Source organism: Schistocerca piceifrons, chromosome 1, assembly GCF_021461385.2.
Source record: "Schistocerca piceifrons isolate TAMUIC-IGC-003096 chromosome 1, iqSchPice1.1, whole genome shotgun sequence".
NCBI classification, from domain to species: Eukaryota; Metazoa; Arthropoda; class Insecta; order Orthoptera; family Acrididae; genus Schistocerca; species Schistocerca piceifrons.
In genome coordinates this window covers 303,653,747-303,670,375 of record NC_060138.1, presented here as the reverse complement: position 1 = coordinate 303,670,375, position 16,629 = coordinate 303,653,747, and positions in this window count along the sequence as shown.

Here is a 16,629-nt window from a genome sequence, read left to right as displayed (position 1 = left end):
AATACCAAAGTAACTTTGCAAGGTTTTTTCAAATTAATTAACTTTAAAGCTGCTCTTCATTAATAGCAGTCCAAAATATTTGTTACACATAAACACACTAACATATTCAGAGCCTATCTTTAATCATCACTGCTGTGTTTTAAAACAAGGCAGTCCAAAACTTTAAGTTATCTAAGAAAACTTGGTCTCAAAAACATCTACATCCATTTAAATAAGTTGCATATATATTTTATAATAACTTTTCACTGACTTCAATAAGAATAGTCAGTTCATAACATATTGCTCAAAAAACCTAACTTAATTCACTGCTTGCCTCAGCACTAGCAGTCCATGTTACACACTCTGCCCGTTATTGGTTTGGCAGTCTTTACCTATAACATTTAGACACAAAACACAATTTAGATTAAGAACACACACAAAAAAAACACAATTTTAAATTAATTCACTGCCCCATCCTCTAGGTTTGGCAGTTCATGACCACTTATCAGCTCCTTGCCCCACAATGGCAAGTCCTTTGGTTACTGCTCACATCGTATATTTGGTAGTCCTTAGCTTCAGGACCACAGCATTCTCATTATTTTGTCTTGTTGTACTGCCCATCGACACATTTTTGAGCAGTTTATTGTCATCATTTCCAGGTTTTTCATCATTTTGTCACACTTTTGATAAAATTTGCATTAGTAGTATAAAACATGAAACCTGTAACTTTGAAACAGTAATTAGACACTGGCAACAAAATCATTTCTTTTCAAATGACACAATCAGGTAACATATACATTAATCGAGAAAAAAATTAAATGTCATATTCAGGATCAAGTTAGGATAAAGTATTTCTTACAACTCCTTTATCATTGCTTTTCCACACACAGTTAGGTCATTACATACATCAAGATCAGGACAATAATTTCATATCCTATTGCAAGTGATTTCTGCCACCTTTTTGTGGCACAAGACATATACATCTCATATCTATCTTACACACATTAGCCAGGTTCATTTCCACAGTTTTTCAACACCATATTTACCCCTAGTTTCAAAAACGTTTACATTTAGTCATTTTATAGTATTAATTTACCTTTTCTTTTCAATATTCTTACCTTATCTCATTCATATTTCTCTTTCCAATTACTTTTTCATTACATTTTTCCTTTACAATACCCACTATACTTTCATTGTTCTTAGTCATTTTCTACTGTACCCATTTTAATTAATCATTTACTTATCCACAAACAACACACAGTATCTTACATTATTTCTACACTTTTCAGTTTACTCTGATAGAGAAGAAGGAAAGAAGATAGTAAAAGTTCTGAATGATGAAGAGGAAGGTTGGCAGCACGAAAAGAAATGGAAGTAGTGCTGACAACGACTCGGGTACCTAGTGCTCGTCAGACACTTGACAATGCAAAGAGTACATGTCCCCTGAGGCTTAATAACCCTCTTCTGAGGACATGTATCTTTAAGTAAACCACATACTGCAAACATAAGCCCTTTCTGAATTTTAAGTATATTAGAAATTAATTATTATCTTGAAGAGTTCTTTGCACTTTCATTAAGTTACCATAAGCATATTTATTCATAAAGTTTTCATGTTTCTCACACTACATGACCCTCTCATCATAATTAGACTGGCAACAGTAAGTGTTCAATTGAAAATAAACATTTCCTAAGCAAAGTTAAACAGTACACTATAATAAATAAGCAACAACCTCCAACAGGCCTCAAGATCAACAAAACAACAATCCACTTTCAGGTAACACTCAGATATAATAATAATAATAATAATAAAGTGATGCATTATATTAACAACATATATACAAATACAGCACCCTGCCTCCAGTCTCTTTATTAACAAGGCAGTCTTTTATGGTTCATAAAACAGTTACTAAGTCTGGTGGCTTTTTAGGCCTCCTATTTTCTACATCTTTCACTAAGCTATTCAGATCTTGCCAACGTTTTGTTTCATCAGGTGGCTTTTTAGGTTTTGGAATTTCAAAGTCTTTAGCAAGGTACAACATCTCCTGCTCTGCTATTATTTTATCAGGTGGTTCTTTTTGTTCCTGTGCCTCACACTTACTCAAAACATTAGTTAAAGCTTGCCCCAATATAGTGTTATCATGAGGTTCTTTTTGTTCCTGTGATTCACACTCTTTCAAAACATTTGTTAAGGCTTGCCCCAGTATAGTATCATCTGGGGGTTCCTGTAAATTATGCCCCTGTGTTACATTACTAAATAATTCATTCGGTTTTGGCCCAGTTTCACTTTCTGTATCTTGCTTCGGTAAAATGTCACTAATTTTCTCATACCCTCTTTCAGTAAAAGTGTATTCACCTTCGTTTACACCCGAAAATTCATCTTCACTGGAGTCATCACTACTCTCCTCCTCACCATAAGATTCACTTAAGTACCCGACTTTTGAACAATAGGGAAAGATAGTATATTTATTCTTATCTGTGTTCATATACCCTACACCATCCGAACTATCACTGATTTCATTTTCGTCATCAGATTCGAGCACGAAAGCAACTTTTAAACAGTGAGGCAGATTATCACTAGATGTTTCAGTCACTTCGTTTTCCGACTCATTTTCTACACAATGTACATCGTTTGGACAGTCAGGCACTTCTGTTATATCACTTTGAACGATTTCAGCCTTAACTTCATACTTAGTATAATCGTCACATACTTCAATAATTTTCATTTCATTTTCTTCCATGCTGTCATTTTCAGGTAATCGTGCGAAATTCTTACTAGACCCTTCTGCATCAAAACTATTAAACACCTTTCCATCAACAATAATTTCATCTGCACTGCTCATAATGTCATGATTACGAACGTCCTCCTCTACCTCTTTTTTGCCTATTATTAATTGTGCACACGTCTTTTGCGTGGCATATTCTACCTCCCTTTCCTCTTTATTCATCACAACCTCCCCCACATCTATGTCTTTTACTTCATACACATCATTAACAGTGCCAATATTTCCCTTTTCACTCGCCTTTTCTGGCTCCCTTTTATTTTTTAATAAAGTTTTTTCGCACGATTCCGATACCGAGTTATCTTTATCATATGACATATTAACTTTATTTTCATTTCTACATTCATCTACTACTGAAACCGGCCATCGGAAGTGTCCGATCCCGCCTCTTCTGTCTCTCTCTACGGCAGCCATCTTGTTCTGACGTCTGCCATTTGTGTCTGCTGCCAAGTGCAATGTACGCTGCTTCGGCAACGGCTGGCCCGAGCACGAACGGTCACGTGACTTCGCACTGGGAACGCCACTATGTATCATTCCGCGCCCGTCTGCTATACGCGTGCCCTTAACCTTCCTGCCCCATAGTTTACATCTTTCCCTCTCGAATATAATATTTGGCATCTTTTCTTTGGGCCCAAAACCGGTTTCCGCGTGAATCCGGCCCGTAACACACGCGGTCTTTAGTTTTCCATTTCGTCTCTAGTTTGGGAATTTCGTGCTATGTATCCTCTGCCGCGCGTCGTATAATTTCCTCTACCTCTCGCACGACCTCTTTGAATCGTATTTACACGAAATCTATCGTTTTCCTGTCGTTCAGCTTGGTCATTACTTTCTCGCGAATAATTATTGTTATTATGGGGACGGTACTCGCGATTTCTTCGCCAGTGATCTTCATCCTCTACCTTTTCCAAGAACGCAGAAAAACTACTGTGTGTACTCCCAACATATCGTTTCGAATCCTCAGGCAGTTTCTGCCAAAGAACCCAAACGATCTCAGCTTCAGTTCTTCTAGCCTTCAAATGTATCAGTTTTCTGTACCATGATTCGCAGAATTCTTTCATGGTTTGCCTACCTCTGATGTCATACAACCTGGCCATTAAAAACTCACGCCACAACTGGTCTTGTTTTTGTTCTGACCAGTATTCGTCAATAAATTTTTGTTTGAAGGTTTCAAAAGACATCTGGTTAATATCAAGATTCAACCCCCACCTTTTTGCTTCTCCCGTTAGTGCACTAATTACAACATTAATTTTTTCCTGATCAGACAAATATTCAGGAAAATTTCTTTCGCAGTTCTTTACAAAGTCTAGGGGGTGCCATCCGTTATGCCTCTTTGCAGGGTCGAATTTCTCTTCGCCCTCTAATATTTTACTGAGAGGCATTCTTTCAGTAAAATGTGTAGGTCCGGTTTGTATTTTCTTTTCCAAGTCATACACTTTGCCTTGGATTTGTGAAGTGTTATGTTCACACTTCTTTTCGCAAGTAAGAATCTGTTTGGTTAGAGCTCTGCTTGTTTCTGTTACAGATTGTTTAATCTGGGCAATTTCCAGGTTACATTCTGTTTGTATTTCGGATTTAATACCGAATACCTTTTCGTCTACTTTAGTGACGACTAAGGGTTCTATTTGATCTTGAATTTTAATTACTTCAGTGTCAAATCTTTCGTTAATGTCATCAATTTGTCCTTGTACATTGGCAATATTGCCATTGATGACAGTAATTTCGCTTTTAATACTTTTGATTTCATTACTCACTGTTCCTACTCTTGAGTTGACTTCTTCAATTTGTTTACTAAGTCTGGTACCCTGCTCTTGCATTTGTTTACTAATATCACTACCCTGTGTTGTAATTAACTGCCCCTGTGCTGCAATTAGCTGTCTTTGTTCTACATTTTGTTGCCCTAGTGCTGCGATTTGTGTATTAATATTGTCACTGTGTGCTGCAATTAGCTGTCTTTGTTCTACATTTTGTTGCCCTAGTGCTGCGATTTGTGCATTAATATTTTCATTTTGCGCAGACAGTATTTTAAGCAAGTCAGTCAGATCTAGTGTCTTTTCACTTTTAGATTCTACTGCCTTTTCGTGTTCAGATCCTACACTCCTTTCTGGTTTTGGTGATTCAAACATATCCCTCGATTCATCAGTATAGCCACTGTCTTCGACAACATCGCCTACATTGTCTTGCTTAGTACGCGCTACACACATAGCTTCGATCTGTTTATTAACGTCTGCGTGATAACGTACGTAATTTAATTCGCGCGTCATGCCATCTGTTGGTGTGCTGCCTGAACTGCTCTCGGTTGCATTCTGCTCTCGTGTGTCTACATTTATTTCTAATTTCCTGTCCATTTTAGCTATTATTAAGTACTAATACCATTTATTTTTTATTTAATCTGAACTTTCACTACTAGTTCTGTCAAGTAATGTACAGGTTCGTGCCGCTGGACGTTTTATGTTCACTCAATGTTCGTAAGATGCTAACTATTTATAATTTTTTCCGTCTGTAGGTGCAAACTGAACAACGTTCTGTCACGCGGCGCCACGTATAACACTCCCCGTCTGCTAACTACTGTACCATAACCTCAATGCCAGAAGCAGGTTGTAACATAAAACAATTTTGTAAAAGTAACTATGGCACAAAGCAACAGAGCAGTGTTACCCTCTGAGAGGAATTTTGTTAAGTTGACCGTATTGTTCCTAATGGAAGTGGCTTATCGGAAATGAAAGTCAGAATTACATTGATATTGGAATAGTGACAAACAAAATTTTGCCTAGCTATACTGTTTATAGAATAAGGGAAACGGTCGCCAGCCTAATTAGGCAAGAGAAAGATTAACATTCTCGTTTATGAAAGTAGGTATAAGTAACTATAATGGACAACACGACAGACACAAACTAGACTTAGCAACACGCGAGTGCAATGAACTCCAACACACATATGTTTTAAGATTGAAGCTAACAGTTAGAGCAGCAGGAACTATTTTCAAAATTATAACAGGTACAGAAAAACACTATCACTTTCAGGGTTTACACAAACTGAGTGGTCTTTATACTGTTAATATGCACACAAGAGAGACAAACACTTGGCATACATGAGAATGTAACGTTTCACAACTGCAGCTTTCTCACTTTTACTACAACGAAACACAATGTTGACAAAATTGCAAGAAACTGACTCTCCTTTTTTAGAATTTACTACAGACAACAACGTGATCATTTACTTCATAAGACTCAGCCTAAAGTTTGAGTTTGGTAACAGCACTTTAAATAACAGTTTCAATAGGCATTATTTAACAAAGCTCTAGGCTTCAACGTACTTTCAGTAAGGGCACTCGGTAATCACTTTACTTCAAACGGAGAGGACCCTGAGAGGTGTTATAATGAGGAGTAAAATCAAGGTAGGTAAATAAATTCCGATATGAATTACCTTATATTTCAGCACACTAACACATCCATTAGGCTGATCCTTCACTGTACATCAATATAGTATTACGTTACAGTGATTGCGCAATGTGGTAGCAACTGCATGTTGGTAGGTGGAATTACAGGTAGAATTGCCGGACTTTATCGTATCTTCATGGCGATGATTCATACAAATTCCAGAATAGATCCAGCTATTTATCCACCCATCCGAGGCATTGGAAAGAAGCAGTAAAAGCCTCTCTCTGAATCAGCATGATATGCACCTTTACATTGACAGTGCACAGACTGGTAGCTCGTCTCCGACTACTGGCTCATCTCCGACTGACTATCAGTTCCACCTTTTCCACCTATGCCAATCACAATTTGCGCGCGCTACATATTTCCGTTCCTGAGGGGAACCACTACACCTTTTACATACAGAATAACTAAGAGCCCTAAGTGAGGATCAGCAATTTACATAACAGCAAACAAATACATTAAATAAAACAGAACATTCTCACATATTAACACTTCTACAAAAAATTATTCACACAAAATTACAATTACATACAATAAGTTCTGTTCCCTCCAAATGGGACAAATAACTTTAAATTACAGATACACTACTTTGCATAGAATCAAATCACGACATCAAAGGTTTGACAAAGAAAAGAGTACACAATTTTATGTTATCGATTCAATCACACTTACAGAAAATCAACAACGTAACATTAAATAAAGGAAAAGCAAAATAAATTCATACAGCATAAGAGCTGTGGTGTTACAATCTGACCATCCTTTTGCAGGAAAATGTTCAAGCACGTACAGTGCAAGCTATTACTAATTTGTTTGAATGATGGGGCTGCTAAGTGCTACACCACCTACTGCACTCCCTGACTTAAGCCCTCATGAGTTCAACTCGATTTCTAAACCTAAGGAAACACTTCAAGGAATTCGCTTCAGAAGTGCTACAAAGCCGGCCGAAGTGGCCGTGCGGTTAAAGGCGCTGCAGCCTGGAACCGCAAGACCGCTACGGTTGCAGGTTCGAATCCTGCCTCGGGCATGGATGTTTGTGATGTCCTTAGGTTAGTTAGGTTTAACTATTTCTAAGTTCTAGGGGACTAATGACCTCAGCAGTTGAGTCCCATAGTGCTCAGAGCCATTTGCACCATTTGCACTGCTACAAATTCGTCAGGCAATAGACCCCGCCGCTCGAAGTCTCAACACTACTGGCACTGCTAAGAGTATCCTAGACCTACACATCGCTGGAAACGGATTATACACAATGCTGGTGACTACCTTGAAGGTCAATAAATCTTTCAAACGCCTATCTTCTATTTTGTACGAGCTGTAAATAAATACTTGCCACTATTAAAGTTCCAACCCTTGTATTTTATACATACGAGGTACAAACAGGCTTGATCTTATCCACAGTATTGGTATAGACACAGGGATTAGTGTTCGTGATATCATGCGAGGATGGTTGCTAAGGTTAATAAATCAATCAAAAGGCTAGGAGTGTTTTTATGCTGGAAAAAGCAGATAAGACTTTTTTGCCCTCTGCTCGAGAAAGTGTTAGAGGAGTTGGACCTACACGTACCATGTATACGGGAGCCATACACGAATACGGTGCATTATCCCACGTGCCAGATATAGCACAGATCATAACTTCAGGTCTACATCCAATGGCCGCGATTGCCTTGCCAGATAAAGACTTAACAGTGACAAAGCTAAATCAACTCTGTACCGAACATGCGGTGACAACAGAAATAATGCCTGCCTTAGGAAAATTTTTAAAAGCTAATCAATATTTACAATACAGTCTGCAGATACAACCACACCAAGAAAACTTAAAACCGCAACAGTACTAGGTCGATACGGCAGAGACGCTTTCGTAATGGACACAAACGTGAAATCAACATTTTGCCATACCAAGGTAACGGACGAAAGAGGACCCTGCCTTCAGGACACTATACAAGCGCTTGACCTCCATGTCATCAATAGGCCGCTCAACCCACCTACTTGTGACCACATTGTCAACTGAAAGGGTTGTGATCAACTTACAACAGGTGACCACAATCTCATTTACTTCACAATTACAAACGCTGATGATGACTTAGACACTAATGTCGATCCCGACCGAACTGGGAATTTTTAAAGGCAGAATTCAAGATACATCCACTGTAAGGAAGCGGATTTGATTTTGACGCTTAAGCAGACGAATTGGTGCGAGCGCTGCAGATGGCACAACACAAGGCGATCCCATCATTTTTTAGAAAGTCAAAAAGGTTTAAAATTACCTGGAGTCCAGCCCTACAGTCCTTAAGACTCATAGTAAGGCAGGCGATAAGATACTACGAAACAGCTTTAGGGGAAACAGAACGACAAATAAAACTGCTTTTCTGTCGAGCGGTCAAACAACAATGTAAAGAACTACCACACCAAGCAAGAGCAGAAAAATGGAAGGCTTATATTAAGGATCAAATAGTAACAGATGTTTGCGGTTTCCCATAGAAACTTGCAACAAACGTGAGGAGATCCGACGGCACGATGACGGCAGACTGGGAGACATCAATGCAGAACCTACTCAGAACTTTGTTGCCGGGCGATAGAACGACGGAATTTCATCAGCATCTTCGCTCTGAACTACTAGGGCAAAATTTGAATAACGGTGTTACGATTCCATTTGCCTAGGAGGAAGTTAGAGATGGTGAAAGTACCAGGACCTGATACAATACTGACAGAGATATTGAATTAGTTAGTAGACCAGTTTGTGCCACTAATAACAGTGTTATTAAACGAATGTCTTTTGTAAGGTTGGGCGCCCTGAACCTCGAAAATCTCGAAGACAAAGATCCAAGAGAACCGAAATCATGCAGACGAATTTACTTGGTAAATGCTCTAGCCAAAGTACGGGAAAGAGCTTCTGTGCCGCCGTCTAGGCTACAACGGGCAATTAGTAGGCATGATCCCCCTGCACTACGATTTCAGGAAAGAGAAATCCACGGAGGATGCGATAAATCACCCATTGAATACTGTGAACACCTCAGACGACAAATATGTTACAACCATAGTGACTGATACTATGGGGTCGTTTGATAATTTGGGGTGGCCAGCCCTGTTAAAAAGACTGAAACAGACGGATTGCCCAAGACGACTCTTTAACAGTCTACGAGATTATGCACAGACAGGCAGGTGCAGTTAGAATGTCCTGGAATAAAATTATAGAAGACATAACCAAAGGCTGCCCACAGGACAGGTTACTAAAGGAACGTTATCAGAAAGGAGATATCCCACTGTTGGAATAAATGATCAGCCTGTGAAGACAGTAGAAGAATATTGCGTACCCTGGTATCTTGGAATTAACGTCGACGGAAAGCAAAACTTTCATACACGTGTAGTACTCATAGTAAAATAGTAACAATATTCAGCTGCCGCCATGTTCAATAAGAGCGTGCCGCAACCAACCTTACTCGCTGTTGTGGGCTTCGGTCCTGCGTTTGGGCCCATTGAGCGAGAAGGATAACGGTAGCACAGGCTCTACGGCGACCACAGTGGAGTGTTGAACAACACCGAGTGAGGTGGTGTTAGGCTTGCTACCTCTAGAACCATCAGTAAGATAGAGAGGTGCATAATATTGGTTCAAAAAGCGCGAATATGACAAAGTAAGGGACATTTTGGGAACAGGAGCCGTATAGAATAAGAAAATAAAGTCATGCAATGATAGAGAATAGCAAAAGTCTGGGACAGAGCACAAACAAGGAGGAGAATTTATCGGTTCCTTCCTAACTTATGTTATGGAGTTATGCACTACTTTTCCAACTTAATGCTAAAAATACGACAGCGCGCCACAGACACTTGTGAATGTGGAGCAAGCGGTATCCCGAATCACATAGTCTGGGAGTCTGCCGTTAGACCAGATGTCACAGACCAGGACAGGAACTCATTTGAAGAAGCAACGGTCTACAATACAACGAATGAGGAACTGTGAAATAAGCAGAACTCGCTAACAGTTAAGACATCAGCTTATGAGCTGCAAGCCGACATGGCTGAGAGACAATCAAGACGAAGACTTATTTCATAATAAGGAGACGCGCCACGGCAGAACACCCACCTACAACAACCTTCTGGAAGCAATGGGATGATGAGCCTCGGTGAGGACCAGGAAGGACTTACTGAGACCCTGACCGTCATCCCACAGTCTCTACACCTTGGGGGGCAATGTAACATAACTCCTGTGAATATTGAGTTGCATCTCAGAGCGCAGTAGGTTAACCACCCAGATTTATGAGAGATTCAGCTGAGTTGTAATACCAAGTACAGTAATGTAGTATAGTGCTGTGTAGCCCTGTATAGTATAGTGTTGTAGTAGTGTAGTCCAGAATCACAGATCACAAATTTTGTGATCTACAAATGCCACACAGAGTAAAAGACCAGTTGTGTCTGCCTTCTGGATTCCGGATGAACGGATATCTGCGCGCCAAATGGCCAAATGGTACTATGCAGACGGTTTTAGTTATTATAATTTTTTGTTGAAATGTAATTATTCTACTTTCATATTCCCTCCCTCCCCCCGCCCCTTAAATAGTATAATGCTTAGTTACTCCTAACACATTTGCAATTATGTTAAAATATTATGTGTTCATTCATGCTAATTCATATGCAACATTCGATCTGTTCTTTTATATAGATAACAGAGTAAAAGAAAATCGCAAATAAATAAACAAAATAAAAAACCCAACTTTGACAATGAATGAACATAATGTTGCTCCTCTGCGGTGGAGGTAGAGGAATTACGAGGCAAAGTTCAAATACTGTAAATCACTGTCTGGAGAAGTATATGTCCAGTTAGTGAATTAATGACAGAAAGGACCGACCGCAGTTAAACAAACAAAAATCGGAAAATACTGATGTAATATTGTTGCACTCGCCGTTAAAAATAGAGTGCACCAATGCCCATAGACAGGAGATAGTGGAAGCTGATGCATTTACAAAAAAATTCGTGAGGCTAACGAAAGCTTCCATCGTCGTATGTGAGGGAAATATCTGGCAAACATAAGAAAACTCTGATGTTATGTATTACCACTAAGCGGATCGAAGGCTTCTGTCCTGCCATCCGTCAATTACTGTGGTGAGGCAATAGCAGATTGCTGAAGGAAAATTCAAGTATTAAATATCGAATTTAAAAAAAAGTAACTGACGCAGGAGGGTCGTACAGACGTGCCACCGTTTGACCTTCACACAGAATCCCGTAAGGACCACATAGACGTAAGCATCCCCGCCTATGAGAAATCAACTGAAAAAGTTGAAACCAAGAATGTTGCCACGTCCGGATGTAATCTCAGTACGGTTTTACCGAGAGTGCTCCTCGACATTACCCTGTTGTTGGCTCGCATATCATAAATTTCTCGCCCAGTGCAAAGTCTCAAGCGACTGACAAAGTGCATGTGTGACTCCTGTTTATAAGAAGGGTAAAAGAACAGACCTACAAAATTACTGACCGATATCCTTAGCAGCGGTTTGTTGCAGATTTCTTGAGCATCTTCTAGGTTAGAATATTAAAACACTTCCTTGGGACATAAGAGATTCCGTCTGCAAATCGGTATGGATTTAGAAATGGTATCTCGAGCGAAACTCAGCCTGCCCATTTCTCGCGCGACATTCTGCGAACCACAGTGGAGAGGCAACGACATGACTCCATTTTTCTAGATTCCTGGAAAGCGTTTGACACAACACGCCACTCAAATCGTTCAAATGGCTCTGAGCACTATGGGAATTAACATCTGAGGTCATCAGTCCCGTAGAACTTAGAACTACTTAAACCAAACTAACCTAAGGACATCACACACATCCATGCCCGAGGTAGGATTCGAACCTGCGAGCGTAGCGGTCGCGCGGTTCCAGACTGAAGCGCCTAGAACCTCTCGTCACACCGGCCGGCGACAAGCCACTGATGACTCTTAACGAAGGTCGGAGCTTACTAAACATGCACTCAGATACATGTGCTGCTCGAAGACTCCTTAGATAGTAGAATCCACACACTGTCCTTGGCCGACGAGTTTTCTTGAGAGACAATGGAAACATCAACAGCGCTCCGGGATGTGCGTTAAGAGTGCTCTTGTTTTGTATTTTGAGTGATCTGACAGACCAGATAAGCAGTAATCAGCAGCTCTTCGGTGATGCCCCTGTACTGTACGGGACGTGGCGTCGTTGAATGACTGTAGGTGAATACAGGATGACATAATCAGAATTCCTATGTAATGTGATGAACGTAGCAGTAAATGCAGATGAGTAGGTCGGTGTGTTGGAATACAGTATGACGGGCGGGGGGGGGGGGGGGGAGGGGGGGGGAATGGGACCAAACTGCTAGGAATGACTAGGAAAGCTATTCTGTATTGTTTGAATACAGTATCAGCAGTGTGGTGTTTGTCAAGTCGTAATGCGATGTGAAGTGGAACAAGCACGCGAGTTCGGTAGAAGGGAAGGCGAGTGATTAACTTGGGTTTATTGGTAGAATTCTAGGTAACTTGAACTCATCTGTGAAGGAGACCACGCATAGAACCTTATTGCGACCCATTCTTGGGTACTGTTTGAATGTTTATCATCCTCCCCAGAATGGATTAAAAGAGGACATTGAAACGACAATCACGCTCCTACATTTTACCAGTAGTTTTGATCAGCACGCGAGTATTACAGAAATGCTCTGCAAACTCAAATGGGAAACCTTCGAGGTACGATTTGTTTTATGACGAAACACCATTGAGAAAATCTAGAGTACAGGCATTTACGGATCTCTGCATAATGATTCTTTTAATGTCAACGTACATATGGTGTAATGACCGTGAAGAGAAGATAAGAGAAATTAGAAGTTGCGTGGAAGGATGTAGAGACATGTTTTTGCCTCTCTCCTTTTGCAAGTGGGACAGGAGAGGGATTAATTAATAGTGGTATGAGGCATCCTCCGTCATACAACTTGTGGAGCATGTATAAAGATCCAGATGTAGATGCAGACGTAGTATCCAGCCATGCACTAACGATTACATCCTGCTGAGCTACCAAATCGCGGGGATGTTGCTTGCTACTATTCACCCTTTTTACAAGTAGTCCCAGTCATGTTCTGTAGGATTGAGACAGGTGATATAGCTTGCCAGTCGCGGTACGGCATGGTAGCTGACATTTTATCTAACAAGGAGCGTATGCACGCAGCTTTATGGTCAAGGCTGGTGTCATCTTGCGAGACGGGAGTTTCCACCGCATCGTCAACGTGAAGGTTTAAGAGAAAGTAGGACACTTGGTGACCGAAGATATTGAAATAAACCACCTGGTCTGTGTTCATGGCAATGTGAATGAGTGGGCTGTGGTAGGAAAAGCACTCCCTAAACGTCACAGAACCATCTTCGGTCAGAACTGCACCCTCCACTGGGACCTAAACGTCTCATGGACCATCTGTGCACATGATGTCCTACGTCATTTGAAAAGAGGCACAATCACGACTCATTGGACACATTAACACGCCTCCATTCAATTACAATTTCTGTGTTGTTTGGGGCATTGAAAGCATTTCAGTTTAATGAGCCATAGTGAACAGTGGACTTTTACGCGGTACCCGACTCCAAATATCCGTCTACTGCTGCTCTCTTCACAATGCTCGCACGGAAATCAGTTCGAACAGACTAAAATTCACTGACAGCAGAAATTCTTATCAGTTTCGAAACGGACGGCCACTTAAAATGCTTGATGCCTGTCACAGCTCTCTGTAGATTGGGATCTAATTATGACCACTGAACTTATACGTTACATGGGTGCGAATTGTTCACCATGCCTCGCATACTCGTTGGACAGTCAGAATTGATATACCAACAAAGCGCGCCGCTTCACTCACAATGTAGCCCTCGTAACCGTTCAACACGACTGCTTCCTTCATCCATAATATTTGATCTCACAGTCCTCCTTACTTCTCTGTTTCGATTCAGTCGACTACTACGTACACCCATTTCCCTGATTTACATCAACACGACCGCCTGCTCCAGTAACATTTGGCGTTGGACTGCTAACAGCTCCAGAAGTAAACAGACACTTCTTCAAGTCACTTGCATGTAGTAACTCTAACATTCTGCGTGGTTTTTGTTGTTACATGTCGTGTCTCCCTATCAATTTCGCGCAACGACGCTCTGAGCGTGTTTCTTAGGGAATTGACTAGTTTGAACCTGAGACCTGTTGCTGGTAAAGAGACGCCAGACCACACATGACATGTAGAGTTCAGAAGAGTTCAGGGAGACTAGCGATGAAATAACCAAATACTTAATGATTTCAGAGTCAGCTCCACTGCACTCCCTGTAAAAGAATCTTAATACTAACTAAATTTAGTGGAATGGGTTCAAGGTTTTCCTATTTTTAGTTAGGTGGTAAAATAACGTCGAAAAAGCAGTTAAGTTTACCATTGGAAATTTTATTCTACTCACAAAACATTGTTTATAAATTGCACTGTTGATAAAAGGAAATGTTTTAATACGGGATGATAAAAACCAACTGCATTCAACAAAAATGTGAACGAATATTCCCTGAATGGGACTCCAAGTTCTACAATTGATCAAAGGATGACCTATGCCATATTACATCTATAATCTAGGTTTAAATTAAGTTTAACAAAAGGGAAAACTATCAAAATGGTCTACAGTGACCCTCAATTATCGTTAATTACTTATCTAACTTGTCGTAAATTACAATGGCTGACGTGGCTTCTCAGTAATTATATAACAGTAAAATCATCGCGTTTCAGATTTTGACTTACGTAGCAAATGTGACTACCATGAGCTTCAATTGACGATCGACACTAGTATTACGTAAAAAGGGGATGTAACAGATGAGACTTCTGCAGTTCTGAGTGAAGCCTTATGCGCTCAAAAATGCAGCATCGCGTGCGTTCATTGCCTTGTCGGTATTTGTCAGGGGGCGGCGGCTGGCGCAGCTTCATGCATCACGTTGTCTCCAAAGCAACTCTCTCCTAACTTCTCGTTACTACAATTTACCGAAGTTGTTTTAAAAAAACCTATCTGGCTGTGTTTTCATCTGACCAATCAGGGTCTCAATATTAACCTTAAGCTCTGCCTACAAAAATTCTGTCTATCCAATGAGAAAATTTATACTTTTCGTGGTGGGGCAATGTTTTTAAAGTTTGCAACATAACAGAGATGCGAAAAATTCTCACGCTAAAACTTGCGGGTGGTGTGGTCCTTTTAGTGTTATCGTAAGATCTATACTGTTCTTCTGGAGGGCTCTAGCTTTTAATATGGGGGGGGGGGGGGGGGGTGGTCCCGTTGGTTAGCTGGCAACGTGGGTGTCTGTCCCTTATAGAAGGGCCTTCTAGCTTGACATGGTTCTGCTCTCGGCTTCTGTTCTCTTTGCTCCCCTCGGAACTGCGTCTGTCTCATGGTGGGAAGGTATGACATGCATTCAGGCATTCTTGTGTTAGTCTGTGGTGTTCCATTTGCTCACTGGTTACTCGTATTACTTTGGTTAATTTAATGTCACGATTTATTCAGAGCTATGTGACATACTACTGGATTTGCTTATCATGTCAGCGTTTTCATGGAAGGTGTTGGATTTGCCTGACACCTTACATATCATCACCCGCCGAACATAATTTTTTGCACTAAAGTTAGGCAATGATTGAATCGTTGTTTAAGCCAGTCAAAAATTATTCCTTTATCTAAATTTTGCTGCCTACTTTTCAGCCACATTATTCTGGTTCTATGCTAGTTTGTATTACTAATTTATATTTTTATATTCTTCCACATTATTCTCAAAAATATGTTTATATTGAAAAGAGAAGAATATTTTTATATTATTATTATTATTATTAATTTTTGATGACTTTCTTTATTTATTTAAGTTTGAAGTTCGTCTTTTAAGAAGTTTGTTATCGAAAGTGAGGAGTCTTTCACATCGATTTTCTTATAAATATTTTTTTTATAAATGTAGTAATTAAGTAAAATCCATTCCTAACACATTTTCTAAATATCATGTACAAGTAAAATGTTTTTGTTTCCGGACACTTATTTCAACATTGTTACACTAACAAATAAAAATTATTTCCAAGAATTGCTTTGACAAAGAAATATACATACACAAGTATTGAGATATTATCCTAACAAATGGTGCAAATGTTAAAAAAGAGGGAAAACATCCAACAAGATAATTTTTTATTCTTTGTTTTTATAAGGAGAAAATAAGTAAAATATAGTTATTCTTTTATTTTTATGAGGAGAAAATAGGTGACATATCGTTTTAGTGTTTATTATGTCTCACTTTTGTTCCATATTTACTGTCCATTTCAGAACTAATGACTTATTTTTATCGATAGTCTATATTTTACTTAAGTCCATAGTCAATGACTGTTATTTTGTAGTTTATTAGCTGTCTGGTGTGCTAAACTTATTTAGTTTTTCACATGTTTCTTTTGCACAATTCCT